The following is a 17,516-nucleotide window of genomic DNA, read 5'->3' as shown; positions in this document are numbered from 1 at the left end:
TCTTCCCAGACCAGGGCTTGAACCCACGTCCCCTGCATTAGCAGGCAGATTCTCAACCACTGCGCCACCAGGGAAGCCCTGTCTTTTCATTTTGTTTATGGTTTCCTCTGCTGTGCAAAAGCTTTTAAGTTTAATTAGGTCCCATTTGTTTATTTTTATTTCCATTACTTTAGGAGGTGGATCCAAAAAAATATTGCTGTTATTTATATCAAAGATTGTTCTGCCTATGTGTTCCTCTAGGAACACTATGTTTTACAGTATCCAGTCCTACATTTAGGTCTTCAATCCATTTTGAGTTTATTTTTGTATATGGTGTTAGAGAATGTTCTAATTTCATTATCTTACATGTAGTTGTCCAGTTTTCCCAGCACCACTTGTTGAAGAGACTGCCTTTTCTCCATTGCATATTCTTACTTCCTTTGTTGTAGATTAATTGACCAAAACTCTGTGGGTTTAACTCTGGGCTTTCTATCCTGTTCCACTGATCTATACCATCTGTGTTTGTGCCAGTACCATACTGTTTTGATGACTATGACTTTGTAGGATAGTCTGAAGTCAGGGAGTCTGATTCCTCCAGCTTCATTATTCTTTCTCAGGATTACTTTGGCTATTCAGGGTCTTTTGTGTTTCCATACAAATTTTAAAATCTTTCGTTCTAGTTCTGTGAAAAATGTCATTGGTAATTTGATAGTGATTGCATTGAATCTGTAGATTGGCTTGGGTCATTTTAACAATATTGTGTCTTCTAATCCAAGAACATGGTATATCACTCCATCTGTTTGTGTCATCTTCTATTTCTTTCACCAGTGTCATAGTTTTCAGAGTACAGGTCTTTTGCCTCCTTAGGTAGGTTTACTCCTAGGTATTATATTCTTTTTGATGCAGTGATAAATGGGATTGTTTCTTTAATTTCTCTTTGTGATATTTCGTTGTTAGTGTATAGAAATGCAACAGATTTCTGTATATTAATTTTGTATCCTGCAACTTTAACAAATTCATTGATGAGGTCTAGTAGTTTTCTGGTGGTGTCTTTAGGATTTTCTATGTATAGTATCATGTCATCTGCAAACAGTGACAGTTTTGCTACTTCCTTTCCAATTTGGATTCCTTTCCTTTTCCTTATCTTATGACCACGGCTAGGACTTCCAAAACTATGTTGAGTAAAAGTGGCGAGAGTGGGCATCCTTGTCTTGCTCCTGATCTTAGAGGAAATGCTTTTTAGCTTTTTACTGTTGAGTATGATGTTAGTTATGGGGTTGTCATATATGACCTTTATTATGTTGAGGTATGCTCCCTCTATGCCCACTTTTTGGAGAGAGTTTTTTATCATAAAGTAATCTTGGATTTTATCAAAAGCTTTTCCTACATCTATTGAGATGATCCTGTGGCTTTTATTCTTCAGTTTATTAACTGGTGTATGACATTGATTGATTTGGGTATATTGAAAAATCCCTGCATCCCTGGGTTAAATCCCACTTGATCATGGTGTATGACCTTTTAATGCATTGTTGGTGTCAGTTTGCTAGTATTTTGTTGAGGATCTTTTCATCTATGTTCATCAGTGGTATTGGCCAGTAATTTTCTTTTTTTGTAATATCTTTGTCTGGTTTTGGTATCAGGGTGATGGTGGCCTCATAGAATGAGTTCTGCAGTGTTCCTTCCTCTGTAATTTTTTGGAATAATTTCAGAAGGATTAGTGTTAACTCTTCTCTGAATGTTTGGTAGAATTTACCTGTGAAGCCATCTGGTCCTGGACATTTGTTTTTTGGGAGTTTTTAAATGACTGATTCATTTTCATTACTGGTAACTGGTCTGTTCATATTTTCTATTTCTTCCTGGTTCAGTCGTGGGAGATTGTACTTTTCTAAGGATTTGTCCATTTCTCCTAGGTTGTTCATTTTATTGGCATCTAGTTGTTTGTAGCAGTCTTTTATGATCCTTTGTGTTTCTGTGGTGTTGGTTGTAAGTTCTCCTTTTTCATTTCTGATTTTATTGTTTGGGGCCCTGTCTCTTTTTTTCTTGGTGAGTCTGGCTAAAGGTTTATTAATTTTGTTTATCTTTTCAAAAAACTAGCTTTTAGTTTCATTGATCTTTTCTATTGTTTTTTCATCTCTATTTCATTTATTTCTGCTCTGATCTTTATGTTTTCTTTCCTTCTAGCAACTTCGGGTTTTGTTTGTTCTTCATTCTCCAGTTGTTTCAGGTGTAAGGTTAGGTTGTTTATTTGAGGTTTTTCTTGTTTTCTGAGGTAAGTTTGTATTGCTATAAACTTCCCTCTTAGAACTGCTTTTGCTGAATCTCAAATGTTTTTGGATCATCATGTTTTCATTTTCATTTTCTCTTTTTCAATTTTTTGATTTTCTCTTTTGATTTCTTCAGTGATCCATTGGTTGTTTAGTAGCATATTGCTTAGCCTCCACGTGTTTGGTTGTTTTTTTTTTTTTTGCAGGTTTTTTTCGTAGTTGATTTCTAATCTCATAGCATTGTGGTTGGAAAAGATGCTTGGTATGATTTCAATTTTCTTAAATTTACCAAGGCCCAGCATGTGATCTAACCTGGAGAATGTTCTATGTGCACTTGATCAACAACTCTTTTGAAGGATTATGCTGTGAAAAAGGAGAGCAGAGAAATGAAGAGGAAACTAGAGAGGACATGAAATCACAAAAATACTTTTTTTTAAAAATGGACTTTTTTTTAGAGCAGTTTTAGGTTCACAACAAAATTGAGCAGAAGGTATAGAAAGGTCCCATTTCTCCCCTACCTCCCACACATGCATAGCCTCTTGCATTATCAAAATCCCCCATCAGAATGGTAGAATTTGTCACAACTGATGAACATATATTGACACATTGTTATCATCCAATGTTCATAGTTTACATTAGGGTTCACTCTTGGTGTTGTACATTGTGTGGGCTTAGACAAATGTATCCTCCATGATGACACGTATCCTTCATAGTAGTTTCTCTGTCCAAAGAGCCCTTTGTGCTCTACCTATTCTTCCCTCAATCCTTCCTAATCCCTGGCAACCACTGATCTTTTCACAGTCTCCATAGTTTTGCCTTTTCTGTAAGGTCATACAGTTGGAATTATATAGTATGTAGCCTTTTCAGAATGGCTTTTTTCACCCAGTAATATGCATTTAAATTTCCTCTATGTCTTTTTATGAGTGATAGCACATTTCTTTTTTTTTTTTTAAACGCATTGTTTACTTTATTTATTTATTTACTTTTGGCTGTGTTGGGTCTTCGTTTCTGTGCAAGGGCTTTCTCTAGTTGTGGCAAGTGGGGGCCACTCTTCATCGCGGTGTGGGGGCCTCTCACTATCGCGGCCTCTCTTGTTGCGGAGCACAGGCTCCAGACACACAGGCTCAGTAATTGTGGCTCACGGGCCTAGTTGCTCCATGGCATGTGGGATCTTCCCAGACCAGGGCTCGAACCCATGTCCCTGCATTGGCAGGCAGATTCTCAACCACTGCGCCACCAGGGAAGCCCCACATTTCTTTTTAGAGCTAAAGAATATTCCATTGCTTGGATGTACCACAGTTTATTTACCCTTTCACCTACTGAAGGACATCTTGACAATTATGAATAAAGCTACTATAAATATCCACGTTCAGGTTTTTGTGTGGACATAAGTTTTCAACTTGTTTGGGTCAATACCAAGGAGCAGGATTACTGGATTTCTAATAAGAGTATGTTTAGTTTTCTAAGAAACCACCAAGCTCTATTCCAAAGTGACTGCACCATTTTGCATTCCCACCAGCAATGAACGAGCATTCCTGTTGCTGCACATCCTTACTAGCATCTGGTGTTCTCAGTGCTTCGGATTTTTGTCTATTCTAATATGTATATAGTGGTATCTCATTATTGTTTTAATTTTCATTTCCCTGATAACATATGATGACATATATGCTTATTCGCAATTTGTACTTATTCTTTGGTGAAGTGACTACTAAGGTCTTTGATACATTTTTAACTGGATGGTTTGTTTTCCTATTGTTGAGTATTAAGAGTTCTTTGTATATTTTGGATAATAGTCCCTTATCAAATGTGTTTTTTGTAAATATTTTCTCCCATTTTGTGGCTTTTCTTTTCATTATCTTGATACTGTCTTTCTTAGAGCAGAAGTTTTAATGAGGTTGAGATTATAAATTCTTTCTTTTATGGACTGTGCCTTTGATGTTGCATCTAAAAAATCATCAAACCCAAGATCATCTGGATTTTCTCCTATGTTATCTTCTAGGAATTTGATAGTTTTGTGTTTTACATTTAAGTCTGTGATCTATTTTGAGTTAAGTTTTGTGAAGGGTGTAAGGTCTGCATCTACATTCATTTTTTTGGCATGTGGATGTCAGTTGTTCCAGCATCATTTGTTGAAAAGACTATTTTCTCTCCATTGTATTGCCTTTGCTCCTTTGTCAAAGATCAGATGACTATATTTTTTGAGGTCTACTTCTGAATATTCTATTCTGAAATGGTCATGAAATTTAAAGTGAAATGAGTCAGCATAAACTTCCCCAGACAAGTTCAGCTGCTTAGATGTAGATACAAAGTAGGCAAAGTTTAAAAACTACTACACCACATACAAGCTGTGTGATCACAGAAGACTTACTTAGTTTCTCCAAGCTTCTACTTTCTGATTTATTTTTACAGGTGTGTTGCAAGACTCAACTGAGATAATATATGTATACTGTAGTGATTAAGAGCTCAATCACTAGATTTAGTCTGATTGGGTTTAATTCCTGTGTTAGTAAAAGAGAGGGGAACAAGGGAAATGAGGGCATATGCAAAGTAATGTTTATAAATGCAAACCATAGAATCTAAGCTGGACAAAGAGGGAGGTGAGAACATGAAATAGGGTAAGGGAGGACAGTGAAAATGTGATTGGATCAGCTTGGGGAGTTTTGTTATCAGCTGGAAAGACAGGAGGTGGTCAGAAAGTAGAATACCTAAAACTGATAATATGGTGGGAATGCATTAATTGATATGATCTTGGAAATAAATGTCTGATGTAAGGTAGAAAAATAGAGTAATGAAGAAGAGGTCAAGAAGCTGAAAGTCTGAGTATCATCTCTGTGGATACTGAAGTCACTAAGAGGTATGACAGGGAGTAGTGTTGATAAGAATGACAAGTGGAGGTTAAAATACTCAGGAATGAGGTTTCTGTAAGTAACTGCAAAAAGGAAGGAAGTGTGGATTATCTCATAGCTGGACCTCCAAAGGTAGGGAGGGGTTAAGGAGGAATGAGGGAATAAGAAGCAAGGAAGAGAATACATTACCTGGGAGCACAGTAGTTCAAGAGGTGCTATTATGGGGAAAAAAAGGAAGGGAAAAAAGGCAGCCCCCACCTGAGAGAGTGCAGAGCATGTTTAAACCATCTAGCTTCTTACGACTCAAAAGCCATATTCTTAGATCGTAAACTAGCTGCTCAACTCTGCCACACTCTGTAGGAAAGCAGGCTGCATCATCATCCACCTCTGTATTACACTGTATCCTTATAAGAGTCTGGATCAAACAAAATATCAACCCATGTCATAATAAGGTCCAAAATATTGTGGAGACACAGCCATAGTGGCAGCCTAAAAAAAATATTTAGAGTAGTCAACCAAGTAAATATCTAGAAAGTAAGCATCAATGGTGAGATAAATATGAATCACCATTTGCTTTTAAACAGTTTTATATTTTCTTGATTCTTCCAATTGTTTTGGATTTATGTAGGACTCATTCAAGGAAAAACAGATTTTGTTTTCTCCATGATATGTGTGAATACATATATATGGAATATTTATTATCGGGATATATATATATGTGTCTACTTTTAATATCTTATTTTTGAATGTTAAAATCTATATAAATCAAAATAAAGGGTAGATTTTGAACAAAACTTAAAGGTAACAGCATTTATTTTTACACAGACATGATGACTACCCTGAGATATAATTGTTCTCAATATAAGCATGGTCGGAGTTCAAAAAAAAATTCAATTTTACAATATCCTAAACATTTGCAGCTCTAGTTAAGGAAAAGCATTTAGAATATACAGTTGCTGCATTGCCCTTTAAAAACAACCTCTCTGACACAGGCATTTTAAATAAAATTGGAATTTCAGGGATCCAATGTATACCCCCAAATACATTAATTCCACATCTCTCCCTAAATTAGTGTGGGTTATTAAGCTTTCCTATAGCTACCATATCTTGGGAAGATCTCAGAGAAACTAGGAAATTATGAATCATAATGTTTAAAAAATCAGATTTAAGGCAAAATATCTATTACAAAAAAAGTATTTTTATGACAATTTTAAATAAAGACAAGACACAACTCTCCACTTGCATGATCCTGTCTCATTCACCTCACCCTAATCTCAGCCCCCAGTCCAATAAAGCTTTATTTACAAAAACAGGTACTGGCCCACAGGTCAGTGTGCCAATTTAATTTCTTAAAACATTGCACTAAAATAAGATTTAACTTGATTACTGAGTTTTGGACACTCTTAAATTTTGTGCTGTAGGTCACTCCCGTGTGTCAAAAGTCTCTGAAAGTGAATGATTACTGCATTTCTATTCCCACATTCCTCATAAAGCCTGCCTCACTTTACAAAGAGACACAGACACCTAATACTTATATATACACCTTAAAGTAATAAGCAGTTACCCATTTCAATTCATTTCAGTCCAAAAAGTACTTCCTGGGGGTCTTTCAACTCTTCTCAAGCCAGCTGCCTGGTGTGCCTGCACAATACTCCAGCAGTTAAGTTTCCTGTAGCAAACAGGCAGCTGGAGAGGACTGACAATTATAACTGGCAACTATCATAATGGTATTAAAATTATATAAAACTACAAAGAACAATCTTGGTAAGTTTTTTAAATATCCTCTGAAACTATTTCACATCTGGAATGGCTAAACTGAGATGATCATCACAGGAAAATTAAGTCACCAAAAATAATGCGATAATAAACTACTACAACATACAGCATTTTATATCAACGATGTTAAGCTAATGATAGAAGTGCAAAAGTCTCAACTCTATCACCAGTCAGTCTGGAATAAATAAAAACTTATGACAGAACAAATTAAGGAGTGAACAATTTAATACCATAATTAGTAGTGAGAAAAATTAGTAAATTAGTAGTGAGTAAAAATTAGTAATTATTGAAGAAACCACATGTTTAATGTATTAACTGTAGCTATTAAAACTATATTATACTATTTCGTCAGATTATGTAATGAGTGAAATTTTTTCATAGTAGAAGCTACTTCCTGGGAGGAAGATTAAGTTTTTGGGAAGCCTCATTATTTAGGCCACAGTTCACTGTACATTAGTTTTGTATGATGGTTTGTACACAGGGAGGTCTAATTCAGTTGTTAAAGTAGGTTTTTAAAAGAGCTTGATGAGGTGTCAAAAAACAATATTTAGCAACTGGTAATTGCAGGGCACTGAAAAAATCTGGAGCCTCTATGCCTCCCAGGATCATGTGAGATTTTTAAAGACAGACATGGGAAAATTAGGGTGTCCCTCACAGATACCAGAATCCTCTGACAATAAAGACTTACACCCACACTCAGAAGTCCTCAGAATAAAAGGTTATTTCCAGAGTATTTTCAGGAATACCAGCATTTGCTAGATGAGGCAAGTCCATTCATGACTATGGAAATCCTTAAAAAAAAAAAACCTGGAATGCAGACCCACCTAAATTATTAAGGAGTTTTCTAACCTTTCATGGTGTAATACCAGGAATACTCTTATTCATTCATTTATTAATTACTTACAAAATATTAAATACCCACACTGTAATGACCACTGGGATATACTTTCACTTACATGCCTTATATTTTATTAGGGAAGATATTAAATATATACATATAAACATATATGCATATGAAACTAACTCAAAGTTGGGTCAAATGCTATGAAAGAAATTCACAAGTGGCCAAAAATATTACTGGGGACAGGAATCTCCTTTACAAAACTAGGGAAGCCCTCACTGAGGAGGTATATTAGCAACAACCTGAAAGAAAAGGAGCCAGCCTTGAGAAGTGTGTTGGAAAAGAACATTCCAGGGATGGCAAGTTACAGTATGTGCAGAAGAATTTCCTGGAGCAGAATAGAATTTGGCATATTCAAAACACAGATAGACATCCATAATAGCTGGAATATATTGGGGAGGGCAGTACCTGTCTCACACTCACACACACATACATACATACACACTCCAATCTCCCTGAAACACACAGCATGCAAAATTATAATGAGGTGGATACAGGGCTATAGAAACTATCAATAATTAGCATTCAGAATCATAACCTTATAAGGTTAGTTTGCATACCATAAAATTTACCTATTGTAAGTATCAGTTCAATGATTTTTAATAAATATATAATTGTGCAACCATCACTTAACTAGTTAAAACTTTTCATCACTCCCAAAAGTTACCTCATGTCCTTGGCAGTTAATCTCCACTATTATCTCCTGCCTCACGCAGCTAGTGATCTGCATTTTTCTTCACAGATTTTCTTTTTCTAGAAATTTCATGTAAATTTAATTATGCAATATGTAGTCTTTGTTCTGGCTTCTTTCACTTAGTATAACCTCTGTTGTTTCATGCATCAGTAGTAGTTTGTTACTTTTTATTTCTGAATTGTAGTCCATTGCACAGGTATACCACATTTTCTTTACTCATTTGCCAGTTGATAGACATTTGGATTGTTTCCAATTTGGGACTATTATGCATAAGCTGCTATAAACATTGGTCAACAAGTCTTTACATGAATACAAGTTTGGGGTAGATACCTAGAAGTGAAATTGCTTGGTCAAATGGCACTCTATGATTAACTTTTTAAGAAGTGTCACATTGTTTGAGTCATATGTTTTTAAGTCCTTGCTCACAGACCACTTTTGGAGGATAACAATGATGAGATAGCCTGCTGGAATACTTGACGAAATCTGTAGCCATACTCATCTCTTTCCAATCTCACACTGTAATATCACAAGGAAGCTGGATATGAAAATAACAACTATTGCTATTTACAAATGGGAAAGTTCAAGAGAGTGAAAACAAAATAGGCAGCCTATGAAAGGTTCATGTGGACATTACCCAAATAATAATTTTTAATGATTCTCACAGTTCACTACATTACACTGAGACTGTCATAGAGAAAATTCTGTTCTAATTATTGGAACTAAGGTTTGTATAGATCCACCCAGCTTGGAAAGGTACTTTGTGCTAATCAGAAATATGCATCCACCATGAGATCAAAAGTATAAGATTCTCTATTCTACTAATAAGAATCATTTCCATGACATTAAGTTATTTCTATCTGCCCATCACCTACATCTGAAAAAATGGACTTTCCCATGGTATCTGCAGAATTTAAAAGGTAAGTGAAAAGCTAAATGGGGTTAGTAAAGCGTGGCAAAACTAATGAAGACAATGTGCAATGACTTTCTATATGAGGCAGAAACATGCACAACGCATAGAGAGAAAGAAACTAAAAATATCTGATGTTGTTATAAAGGAAAGCAGAGCCAAAAGCAATTTGTCTGTGCTTCTTTCCCATCTGTGTGGCTCCTTCAGTTAAACAGCCAATGTAGTCAAATCTGATTTGCTTTCCTGTTACAAAAGTTGTGGCTTAACTGGAGCTGTGCTGGAATGTCTAGATAAAGACATCTTTACATAAATACTGTATATACATCTATGTTTTACACATATGCTTTCTACATGTGATTTTTGTACACACACCCTGTCTTCTCATCTTCAGGTAATATATTAGCCGATGAAAAACATTTAAAGGGAAGCCTTTCTTCCAAGGCTGCGAGAACTGTTCTTTCTCCTAAACTTGACTGTAACATTAGAAAAGCTACAGAGATAGTTATAACCCTGTTCACAAAACAGAAAAGAAAGTGGTTGTCTCCTGTATAGTCAGGACTGGAAGAAATAAACTGAAAACTTAAAAACTATCCCTAGGCAGGTAGGAGGTATATGTACTCCTTGTCCATCAGACTGGGGACTAAAAGGCTAAGTGGTTTGTCTGTCATTAGGTGCTTCCCATGAGGAGTCAAACATGACATCCAGATAGCCTTTCCTTCAGACCAGTGCTCTAACCAGCTGACCACTCTAGCTATAAACATCTGCCCTGGCTGTATTTTCCCACTCCTGGATGACTGTCTGCCTGGCAACAAGATGACAGAAGCACTAAGCCAAAATATCCTTATGTGGGCATAGCTGCCTCTTCATGGCAGAGCCAATTTGGACCCCATCCATTGGCAGGGATGTCCCAGAAGCAGCCAATTTTAGTTCAGCCTCTTTAAAACTCTGGATTGTAAACAAACAGTAGGATTTTCCACGGTGGAAGGGAGAATAATGAGACGAAGGATGCAGAAGAGAGCGGGTAGGTGAGGCTAGCACCTAGTTCACCAGAGAAATTAATGAGCTGAAAACCGTCAGGGACTCTACTATAAGCCCCCAGATCTCTTAATTTTTAAAGTCCATGAACTGCATGCAGCTCTTCCCACCTTTTCTTTCCTATACTTTTAAATTTCCATATCATTGCTTGTTTTTCTTTCCTTTCTTTTCTTAGTCTCTCTTGATATTTGAAATAGTAAGTCAAATTTGGACATATCTAGTAGGCGGCTGCTGGTTTAGTAGTGAGGGGTAGTTGCTCTAATTGCCTGGTTTGCATAGCATTCATATGATTTCATGGATTTTACAAACAAATCTTTCTAGATTAAATGTTCTCAAAAAATCACAATTGATCAGATTCAAACTAATTTAAGGCAGATCCAGTCATATCACTTCCATGAGTCTACGCCTTCTAGAATCAAGCACAACTTTGATATGTACGTCTTACATGTCATACTGCTCTGCAATGTGATGGAGCCAAAAGAGAAAGGCACTTAGAGTTGGACGGCCAAGTTAGGGTTAATAGCCACATTACCTACAAGCGTTCCATTGGTACAAAGGCAATATACTTAGTTTCCTCTTAGGGAAATGGAAAAAATAATAACAATTAGTTTACAGGATTGGTGTAAAAACGAAACAACTGTCTGCGCCCAATGCAATAGCTATTATAGTTGTTGTTAGTTATATTAACTTATTAGTATGCTGTTGATCAAAATGAATGTGAAATTGCTGATGACCAGCTCACAACAAGGATATGATAAAAAATCATTTCAATTTGGTATCAGTGAGGTACCTGTGGTCAATAATGTCATCTTTTCTTAAAATTTAATGCATAGAACACTGTCAATTACAATGTAAAAAATACAGGTACCCAGTACCTTCCATTAACTGAGAAAATGTAACATGACGAAAAGTCACCATGAATTAAGGATCACTTTTAAATGCATTTGATTTTATTGATCACAGCAGCGTTTAGAAAAAAACCACAATTTTCATGTACAGTTTCATGTTACAGATATTTATTCAGATTACCAAAAAAAAAAAAGCTTGGTGTACATATGGATTTGTGGGCCCCATCCAATAACTCCGTCACTCCTCATGGTCCCTTGGCATACAGGCTAGGAATCACCAGTGTTGGTTAAGGTCAAAATAGACAGGAGAGTCTTACACATACTAGCTTTGCTTGCCAAGTCGAAATGCTAACCTGCTCTTTCCCAGGATTTTAGAAAAGCATTTGAAGACATTTCACAAGATAAATGGAAATGGGATAAACACAAGGCCTTAAAAAAATATATTTCTGGTGCATTTATTAAGCACTTGGATCTGATGCATGACACCTGCTTGAAACTCAAAGAATTATCACAGGCTTTGCCGAGGAAGAAAAGACAAGAATTATGACTGCACACAGCCTCATACTTCAGCAAGTCAATGTTTTTAAATCAATGAAAAACAATCCAGTGATTGTGTTTTCTTCAAAGAGAAAGCAATGTAAGATGACATACAGTATTTCAAGCTGTTCAAATTACTGACGGCAGAGTGGCACGATATATATCCATTAAAACCAAATAGTTGTTTCAAAGTATGTTGGCCAACAGAGATAAATAGTGCCTCTCTGAAGCAGATACAAAATGATTTCTTTACTCAGAATTTTGGGCTCTATAATGCTTTCAACTGAAAGTACCTCTTGATTATTTTGGGAATCTTTATTTTGCACCTTCATTCAGAATCTCTTGAGTTAGCCCACCAAACTCATTTTCTACATCAAAGAAGAGGCATATGCATTAGGTATCAAAGCATGCATATTTCTGTAATAGGTTCTCTGGTGGTCTCATACATATTGATAAATTGATCATATTGAATGAGCTAAACGTGAATGAGTAAAATGTGTTAAATTCAAAGTCTACTCTCGCAGGAGTATTACATCATCAATAATACCTCCAGGCTGAAAATTAATGGGCCATGTTTAAGTGCACTGTTATTTGAGAGAAAGAGGTACGTGCAATTTATCTTTCTTGATTCTTCTTTCAACAGTATTTTCATTAATAAACTTAAAAAAAAACTTTGATATATAAAGTACTAAATCACCATCTATTTGTCCTCAAGGCCTTGCATCCACCTAATCAGTGAAAATAATCCTCTCTTCTTTATCTGTCTAGAAACTCAAAGGTAGCTAATGTGGGACCACAGAATATTGACCAATCAAGAGCATATACAAATTTTAGGTGTTCAAAACATAAACAAATTTCTTTCATACAAGTATTTTGTAGAGTTGATGATTTTAAAATGACCTTAGTGCTATTTCAAGTTCTGTCCCTCCCAACTGTAATCTATGCCACTTCTCATAAGACATGGCCTAAAAAAGAGAAATATTGTAAGTTCCTCACAACTGGAAAAAATTACTCTTTCTAATTCCTCCTACTATACCCCCCTTGAAAAACTGACCATCATAATAAATTCAGAATTTGGGGTTCTATTTTCATCAGAAACCTAGAAAAATGCAAGAGATACTCATGAATTATGCTTGATAAAGACAACAAATAGAGAAGTGCTTCTGGAAGACCAGAATATAATATGACATTTTTAAATAAAAGGTTAAAAGTATATGTATAAAGTGGATAATTGCTGGTTCCTAGTCTTTATAAAGAAAACCATACAGGATAATGAAAGATGTGAAAATGATCAATGTTAGTACTGGAAAATGGTATAACTATCTCTATGTCTTAGTAGACAAATTGACCATTAGGAAGCAACATACTCTATGGCTAAAACGACACTGTGGTATATTTAAAGGAATGTAAACTTTTAGCAAAGGAATTGGTCAGAAAATAACAATACTGTTTCTAATTCTTAAACTCTGCAATTTGAGATGATATTTTGGAGTCATGGCATAAAATATTAACCAACAATATTAAAATTTGGACAACAGAAAAAACAGATTTTAAATTCTAATCTCAAATTTAGTAATAATGCTGATGTACCTAAGTTGTTCTCTATGAACTGCCTGTTTTTTTCATTTTCACAGTCCTGTGCTCATACTGATGTCCATTTATGCTCAAGATCATAGAGCTGGAAAGTACCTAAGCCAGGAGGATTTAGATTCAGGTATGCCTAATTTCAAAATCTGTGACCCTAACTACTATAGCATATTGAACAATGAAATCTTGGTCTTACCTCTAGACCTATTTCTCCCTAAGTCTTCTCTATAATAGTAAAGAAAGCATCACCCTTGAATTAGTCAAGCCTTAACGCTAGGCATTACTCTTGACTCCTCTCTTTCACTCACACTCCACATTTAACACATCAGCAAGACCTGTCAACCTCCCTCTTAAAGAAATCTTTTTTCTATGTTTCCACCTTCACCATCCTATCCTGAGTCATCGTTTTCTCTCACCCGAATACTCAACATCCCAACTGGTCTTCCTGCTTCCATTCCTGCTATCATACACAGAAAAGTTGGTAGTGTTTTAAAAATGTCAATCAGATCCAGCTCCAGATGCTTCCCTCAATGCTTAGAATAAAATCCTAAGTTTCTATACTAGCATACCAAAGCCCTGCATCAATTGGTCCCTCTCCCCAACCTCATCCTCTAGACTCCCTCGATCCAGTGAGAAACAGACATTAACATGCTAAGTTTATCCCTATCTGTAGAGTCCTTGCACTTGTTCTTACCTCTCCCTGGAATACTGCTCTCCCTCTTTGCCTATGGCTGGCCCTGTATTACATTCAGATCTCAATTTAGAGGTGACCTCTCCCAAGAAATGCCTTTCCTGACCCAAATCCAAAGCAGCCAGCCAGTGACTCTCTATTCACCTCACCTTATTCTAATCTCTGCCCACATTTCTCACACTTGGCATTTTCTTGGTTTTATTGGTTCTTTTACTGTTTTTCTCCCCTCAAAAGAATATAAGGTCTATAAGACATTGTCTAATTCACTGCTGGAGTCCCAGTGCCCCACTCACTAGATGCCCAGTGAATATTTGTTAAATGAGTCATGAGTGAAGAGGGCTGCTGCTTGCATATGGAGCATTTTAACTGACTGCCTGCACAGAATGATTCAGTGATGTCGACAGTGATCCTCCTCCCTCCTCCCACTCTACTTTATCCAATTTATAGATACTGAAACCCTGTGATTAAAACCTCAATCTAAGAAAAAATGCTCTTTGTTAAAATTGACACCATCCCCCAATGGGTTACATTTTAATCTTTAGCAGTCATTTACACCTCAATGTGAGTAAATTTAACTAGTCATATATCTTAAAAAAGGGATGAGAAAAGAAAAAAAAATGAAGGTATTAAATGACTGAAAGTGAGGAAAAGGCGAACTAGAGCTTCAAGACACACTTATGATTTCAAAGACTGTCCCGGCTTCTGTCCTGAGTAGGAAGGAGCTTTGCCTAACAAGTGAGTTCTGATGCAGACTCAATGTTTCTTAGAAACAGTCTTCAATTACTGACAAAAGATGGCCATCTGTTCTGATGCTAAAGCCAGACAAAGGGGAAAAGAATAAAATGCAGTACAGAGGGTTTAGATTAGATATGAGGAAGGATGCCTACACAGAAATGTGGGGAGTTATACAATGGAATAAGTTTCTGGAGAAAAATAGTTTTGAATTTTCTTAATATGGAACTCTTTAGAACTAATTCAGATTTGTATCAGAAAAGGATATTTAAGAATTATTCCTGAAGTCAGGAAAGTGGACTTTATTTCTTTGTTCTTGTGAGTGATATCATTTGATATAGTGAATAAAGATATTCAAAAGATCTTAAACAATTAGAAATCCAGGGTGAAGACTGCATAATGGCAGACATAATGTATGCAGGACTGTCACTTCTTGCTGCAGCAGAATGGAGACCAAAAACAATCTGAGCACATTAGGGTTTTTTATTCAATTACTTGTATCAGAAGTCACTTCTTGTAAGTTGCCTGAGTGGTCGGCAAGGAGAGTGCCAGTAGAGGGCACAAAGTAGGAAGGGTACCCATGGTTTATCTTTTATTTTTCCAACTTTCTCCACACAGTATTTCTCCTTTCTTCAAAGCTTCTTTCATTTGAGTATCTAACGAACCTTCAATCCACTGAAGTTTGTGTCTATGATGCAAAATTTTCTTCTGTTCTGCTAATTTCTACATGCACTCTATATTCTTAATCCAAACCAAAGCTCCAAAGAATGGTTCCAAGTTCTCAAAGATCCCAAGAGCAAGGGTCTACTTATTTTGGTTCTGAAGCTCCAGAAATTTTGTTGTTCTTGTTGTTAATGGTATACTTTCTTTTCTAAAAGGATTTTAATATACTGATGTTTAGCGTATTGCATCCCATCTACATGACTATTTTATGACTAGCTACTTAGGTTACATTTGATCACATTCTAAGTACCCAAAGGCCAAATGATGTCCAGCATGTTCTCTGAATCAAACTTTTACAGTAGTTGTCATCAAAAAGCTTGTAGTTGTGGAAATACACTGATCAGAAAAAAAACTGCCCAACAGACAATGCAGGCTGGTCTGACTAAAGAACATCTCGTAACAGTATATTATCAGTGCACATAACATAAATATGCTCTGGAGGATTTTTCATTTATCATTGTTATTGCATTTTACATTCTCTACAGATTCTTAAATTGATCAGCTCATGAACATAACAGAGTAGCTTAAGTTAAAAATTCATTTAAGAGCTTCCCTGATGGCGCAGTGGTTGAGAATCCGCCTGCCAATGCAGGGGACATGGGTTCGAACCCTGGTCCAGGAAGATCCCACATGCTGTGGAGCAACTAAGCCCGTGAGCTACAACTACTGAGCCTGTGCTCTGGAGCCCGCAAGCCACAACTACTGAGCCCACGTGCCACAACTACTGAAGCCCGCGTGCCTAGAGCCCGTGCTCCACAACAAGAGAGGCCACTGCAACGAGAAGCCCACGCACGACAATGAAGAGTAGCGCCCGCTCGCCACAACTAGAGAAAGCCTGCGCGCAGCAATGAAGACCCAACGCAGCCAAAAATAAATAAAAATAAATTTTAAAAAGTTCATTTAAAAAGGAGAAATAATTATAAAAATGATGAATCAAATTATACTCCTTTGTACTCAAAAGCATAAAAGTTATGTTGAAAAGTAACACAGTAAGCAAAGGGGTACATTTGTTACTCTTAAATACAACATGAGAAATATAGTTTCAATAAAAATTCTTCCTCATTTTTAATGTATGTTACTTGAATTTTATTTTTTAGTTTTGTTTGGGCTTAATTTATTATCTTTAATTTCATAGTCATATAAAATGTATACTTTGTTTTCTTCTGTACAATATTTAAGAAACTTTATATTGAATATAATTAAAGTCAACTATGACGGTCAAAGAGATGTTTTTCTGTTTTGTTTGTCTCTGCTTTTTTCTTTAAAAGGTGGTGGTAAATAATCTAAGATCACAAATCACTAGAATAACTGAGCCCTGTATGTGTTAAAAGGCAAATGACTTGATTACTTGATTAAAATAACCTACACTAACTCCAGACAGTTACCATGATTTTTAAAGAAGTCCTGGTCTCGGAACAAATCTTCGCTTAGTGTTTCGTGCCTTCAAAGGCATCCTATGTGCAACCTAACTCAGGGCTGTCACCAACTACTTCCCTGTACTCCCACACACATTAAAAGGATGTTGATAAATCACATCTACCTGTTATAACTGGAAGAACATCCAGGACCACTCTGCCACTAAACATGAGTTAGTGGTTGTCACTGATTAGTCAGTTTTTTAACCACAAGGTTTTGCAGACATATTTGTCCATTTGTGCCCAAGTTTTAAGCACCTAGACTTTTACGATACAAGAAATTTTATTATCTAAGAAGTTAGAAGACTGAGCTCTTAATATTAACAAGTTAATAGAATAATTTAGATACGTATTCAAGCAAAAATCATAAAAAGCAGAGAAAGCAGAAATTAACGTAAGAAAAATAAAATGTGGAAAGAGTTCAGTGAAGTGTGACATGATTTGTGGCCTGCGTAAATGAGAATAAGAGATACTCCATGGTGGAGGGAGCATTTGTGCTGAGACCTGAATGACTGAAATAGGAAGATAAAGAGAAAGGGCTTTCCAGGTGAACTGGAATAGCATAACAAAAATATGAAGGT

The 17,516-nt window shown here is 36.1% G+C and overlaps 1 long non-coding RNA gene across 1 annotated transcript; it reads left to right on the top strand.

The window, feature by feature from the left end:
* Positions 1–3,196: 3,196 nt before the first annotated feature.
* LOC309659028 lies at positions 3,197–16,088 on the top strand. Its single transcript, XR_014262518.1, has 4 exons — positions 3,197–10,388; positions 12,312–12,391; positions 13,422–13,501; positions 16,006–16,088. It is a non-coding gene; the product is annotated as an uncharacterized lncRNA (long non-coding RNA).
* Positions 16,089–17,516: the final 1,428 nt, after the last annotated feature.

Source organism: Balaenoptera physalus (assembly GCF_965194825.1).
Source record: "Balaenoptera physalus genome assembly, chromosome: 3".
In the NCBI taxonomy this organism is placed as follows: domain Eukaryota; kingdom Metazoa; phylum Chordata; class Mammalia; order Artiodactyla; family Balaenopteridae; genus Balaenoptera; species Balaenoptera physalus.
Note: the sequence above shows the minus strand (reverse complement) of the source record. Positions and strands in the feature narration are given on the sequence as shown.